The sequence below is a fragment of the Bos grunniens genome, chromosome 11, assembly GCF_055505025.1.
Source record: "Bos grunniens cultivar Pamir isolate PY7600 chromosome 11, Bosgru_T2T1.0, whole genome shotgun sequence".
Classification (NCBI taxonomy): Eukaryota; Metazoa; Chordata; class Mammalia; order Artiodactyla; family Bovidae; genus Bos; species Bos grunniens.
In genome coordinates this window covers 101,083,718-101,088,844 of record NC_141175.1, presented here as the reverse complement: position 1 = coordinate 101,088,844, position 5,127 = coordinate 101,083,718, and the positions used below count along the sequence as shown (strand labels likewise).

Genomic DNA, 5,127 nt, shown 5'->3' with positions numbered 1-5,127 from the left:
ACTCTGTTATGGCAGTCGGAGCAAAGTAATATAGGGAGTACTTGTGTCTTAGATTTTTATAGAAACTTTGTTATCACTTTCATGCCATGCTGTAATACTTTTTTGCCTTTTACAAAATAAAAATTAAGAAAACCATGCGGCTCCTCTGAGCATATCTTGAAGGTTTCAGTTCAGCAGGAAGTCTGTCGGCCAGAATTAGAGTGTGGAACTCCTCTCTCTGAGGCAGTGGTGGAGGGGGGGTCTCTTCCTTCTGCTACAGACCAACCTCAAGCTCCAGTGATGCCCAAACTTGCCATTTCCACAGAAGAAAACACTGAAGCCGTGAGGAAGGCGCAGCTGAGGGCCCACAGCAGATGGCATTGGGGTTTGCGGATATTTTTTTATGATTTTCTTTATTTATTTTTGGCTGTGCTGGATCTTCCTTGCTGTGAGGGTTTTTCTCTAATTGCAGTGACCGGCTGCTCTCTAGTTGCAGTGCTCTGGCTTCTCGTTATCGTGGCGTCTCCTGCAGAGCACAGGCTCTAGAGCGCTCCAGCTTCAGTAGTGGCGGCTCTTGGGCTCAATAGTTGGAGCTCCCAGGCTCTAGGCACAGGCTCAGTAGTTGTGACACAGGGACTTAGTTGCCGCATGGCATATGGGATCTTCCCGGATCAGGGATCAAGCCCTTGTCTCCTGCACTGGCATGCGGATTCTTTACCACTGAGCCACCAGGGAAGCCCTGGGGATATTTTTTAAGTTATCATTTGCTGACGCCTCACTGGGTACCAGGTACTGGCTTGCATGTCTCGTGCTCGTTTCATCCTCACAGCCAATCTTTTATAAGCTTTATTCAGATATAGTTGATACACAAAATTGCACACATGTAACACATACATCTTAATGAGTTTCCTCTTTTTTTTTTAAGCTGGACGTCATGAGGGATCATAGTTCCCCCCACCAGGGTTTGAACCTGCGCCCCTGTAGTGAAAGTGAGTCTTAACCACTGGACCCCTAGGCAAGTCCCCTAAAAGCCAATTGTGCAGTAAGTTTTAGTGGCCCCTATTTTATGAATAAGGAAACTGGGATACAGAGAGGTTGAATAACTTGCCAAAAATGACACAGTTAGTAGAGGAGCTCAGATCCAATTTCATTTCATTTAAGCCCAAACTCTTACCCACTTTGGTCTTGGGGCTCAGGCAGCCCTGCTTCTTTCCAGAGCCTCATACACCTCCCTCCACTCACCTGCTCCCTCCCACCTGCTCGGGATCAAGATTGACAGGGTCCAGATGGACGTAGGCAGGTCTAATGAGATGTGAAGAGTATTGCTCACAGGGAGCCAAGAGTGGCTGGGAGAGCATCCCAGACTCCCGCATCCCCGCTTGAGATGTCAGGAGCACACAGCACAGCCGTGCATTAAAGATGAGCGCGGCTCCAGAGCCTGCGTCGTCAGGGAAGCTGTCCAGCTCCCGTCCCTCCTGCCTCTGCGGTTGGTGTGTCTGGTAAACCAGGCCCCTCAAGCAGCCCCATCATCCTTCTGGGTTTTCAGAACAAGTGACTTAGTTTTTCAATGCTTTCACTGTTTTTCTCCCTTAAAAAAAAAAAAAACAACTTGATTTCAAATAAAGGAGTGAAATTGTGCCATTTGCTGAGAATTGGGTGCGCCTAGAGACTGTCATACAGAGTGAAGTAAGTCAGAAAGAGAAAATCAAACATTGTATTGTTGTTCAATTGCTAAGTCGTGTCCGACTTTTTGTGACCCCGTGGACTGCAGCATGCCAGGCTCCCCTGTCTTCCACTATCCTTTGGAGCTTGCTCAAACTCATGTCCACTGCATTGGTGATGCCATCCAACCATCTCAGCCTCTATTGTCCCCTTCTCCTCCTGCCCTCAATCTTTCCCAGCATCAGGGTGTTTTCCAATGAGTCAGTTCTTCGCATCAGGTGGCCAAAGTGTTGGAGCTTCCTTCCAATGAATATTCAGGACTGATGTCCTTTAGGATTGACTGGTTTGATTTCCTTGCAGTCCAAGGGACTCTCGAGTCTTCTCCAGCACCGCAATTAGAAAGCATCAATCCTCTGGTGCTTGTGGAATCTAGAAAAAGGGTGTAGATGATCCTATCAGCAAGTGAGGCCCTCCAGAAGGCCCAGGTATTGACTTTCCCCACCCTTCCTTCCCACATCTCCTCCCCTCTGGGCCTGATGCTGATAATCAGGTTTCCAGGTTGGTCCTGGCTCTGGAAGACTGGCTGAGGCCCCGGGGCATCTGAGCTCACATCTTCCTTCTTTCTTCATCAGGAAGTTCTGATGAACAATTCAGTGGCCGCCTCATCAAGTCCTTACTTCTGAAAGGCAGCCCATGATTGACAGGAGAGCCTGGCAGAGGCCAAGGCCACCGGCTTTTTATGGTGAATGTGACGTTTTTGTCAGGGACACGTTCTGAGGGGTTAACATCTCACTACAAAGGGACTTCCCTGTCCGTCCAGTGGTTAAGACTTAATCTTCCAATGCAGGGGGTGCCAGTTCGATCCCTGGTTGGGGAGATGGGATCCCACATGCCTTGAAGCCAAAACAAACAAAAGAGAGAAAAATATTATAACACATTCATTAAAGACTTGAAAAATGGTCCACATTAAAAAAAAAAAAAAGGAAAGAAATCTTTAAAAAAAAAAAAAATTGCACCAAAGAAAGAGGTGTGCAGGTCTTAACTCAGGCCCACCAGCTCATGGACAAAGGAGCCTGGCAGGCTACAGCCCGTGTGGTCACAGAAGAGTCAAACGTGATTTAAGGACTAAATAGCAACTAGCTCAGAGACTTGAATGCAACACAAAGCAAAGGGGGTTTGGGTTCTAAAAACCACGTTTGAAATTTTCCTCCTTCAGGGAAAGCCTGAAACGGTGGGTTCTGAAGAGAAAACATCCCAGTAGTGTGTTGGGAGAAATTATGCAGGCACATTGTTAGAATGTATCAGTTAAATGTAATTACATTGATAGCTGTTTAGTCACTCAGTTGTGTCCAACTCTTTGTAACCCCATGCACTGTAGCCCCCGCCAGGCTCCTCTGTCCATGGGATTCTCCAGACAAGAATATTGGAGTGGGTTGCCATGTCCTTCTCCAGGGGATCGTCTTGGCCTGAACCCTGTCTCCTGCATTGGCAAGTGGGCTCTTTACCACTGAGCCACCAGGGGAGCCCCAATTACACTGATACTAGATTTTAAAATGCAATTCAAGTTTCTTGCTAGTAACAATGGCAGTGACTCATCCTATATGTCTTGAATAAGAGTTCTATTTCAGGAGAACTTTATTTTAAAATCACAGATTTGAGAATCTGACTTCCATTCAGTCACCTAAACAGTACATGCTGCCCAGAAAGAATGAAATTGCGTTGCAGAGATCTACGTGATGCGGTTAGAACTTATGAGGGGAGTATGTGGGTTTTAATGGCTCCTTCTGATTTCTTGTTTCCTCAGAGTTGCTCCCAATAAGCTATTCCTCAGAGGACACAAAAAGGTTCTTTTTTGTTTCGGAAAAAAAAAAAAAGTAACACATTTTATAAAGAATTATTATGGGGAACATCACTGGTTAAGCCTCTGCCCTTCTACTGCAGGGGCAATGGCTGGGAAGCTAAGATCCCACATGCCACTAGGCCAAAAACAAAAAAAGAATTATTGTGGTGCCAGCAATCAAGCAAACAGAATTGATTTTCTCATGATTTCCTAAAGTCAGTTCAGACTGGTAAGAAGAATAAAACTGTTACCTGAAGAATACATCTGTCAGGTAACATTCACCAGATACCTAACGTGTGATCAAGGTGTGATCTCTAAGTGAGTCTAACATTTTAAAGATTAAAAAAAAGAACGGTAATTCATAGGTTCTTTCTCCAGGGATTCCTCTGCCTTCGAAGAAATTGTTGTGTATCTTATAGGTTAAATAGAGCTGAGCTTAGAGAAGGAACTTATGGTTACCAGCTGGGAAGAATAGGGGGAAGGGATACTTAGGGAGCATGGGTTGACATGTACACATTGCTATGTTCACAATGGATAACCAATAAGGACCTACTGTAAGCACAGGGAACTCTGCTCAGTGTTAGGTGGCAGCCTGGATGGGAGGGGAGTTGGGGCGAGAACAGATACATGTATATGTATGGCTGAGTACCTTCGCTGTCCACCTGAAACCATCACAACATTGTCAATCAGCTAAGCTGCAATGTAAAATAAAGGTTTAATAAATAAGTAGAGCTGAGAAACAGAGGCATCAGAACACGCCTGGACAAAGCCAATGAGAAAAAGGCTCATACTCTTGGTGTCCAGCTGAGTGAATCCTCACAAACCCAACGCACCCGCTTAATCAGCATCAGATGAAAGAAACAGAACTAGAAGTCCTCATTCTCCCTCCCCAGGAGAACCAGCATCCTACTTCTAACACCACTGAAGAATTTCACCTGCATTTGTGCTTCTTGTAAATGGGATCCTGCGGCGTGTTCTCTTGTGTGCCTGCCTTCTTCCACACACGGCATGTCTGTGAGGCTCATCCATGTATTGAGAGCTGAGAGGCGGCTGGCTCTCTTTGTGCCGGCGGGTATTCCATTGTGTGAATGCACCACCATTTATTTCTCCATTCTACAGCTGATGGACATTTGGGTTGCTTCCAGTTCGGGGCTGTTATAAAGAGCCAGCTGCATGGGTTTTCACACTGGTTGCAGTGTGCTGGCCAGTGCCGGTCCCCCTCCTCAAGTGAAAGCTTCGTGAAGCCATTTGGAATGGCACCGGCCCCCGAGCTCCCCAGACAGCATTGTCAGACTCTGGCAGACGCAGATCTTAGAAGAGAAAGGCCGAAGCACTCCACCTGTGAAAACTGCCTCTTGTTTTCATGGAAAAAAAAAGTTTCTTTAAAAAAAAAAAAAAAAGATCAGCAACTGAGAACAGAAGTCCCCATTGTTTGCATAATCCCAGAGTCTTGAGCAGCTGGCCATGGGGAATTTGGATGGGAGATAATAAGGTAACTTATCTTATTGAAACAGGATACAGCCTAACAGTTCTTGAACAAGGACCAGGGTGTACCCAGGGAAGTGGGGAATCGTATAAGCTGGGAGAGGAAATGCTGCCAAGAAAGCCTAACTGAACCATCTCATCTCAGTGGGTGAAGGGTCTAA

General features: G+C 46.1%; 1 long non-coding RNA gene across 1 annotated transcript; it reads right to left on the bottom strand.

Annotated features, from left to right (window-relative positions):
- Positions 1-811: 811 nt before the first annotated feature.
- LOC147363687 (uncharacterized) lies at positions 812-4,857 on the bottom strand. Its single transcript, XR_015135975.1, has 2 exons — positions 4,417-4,857; positions 812-2,534 (listed from the first exon to the last, which is right to left on the bottom strand). It is a non-coding gene; the product is annotated as an uncharacterized LOC147363687 (long non-coding RNA).
- Positions 4,858-5,127: the final 270 nt, after the last annotated feature.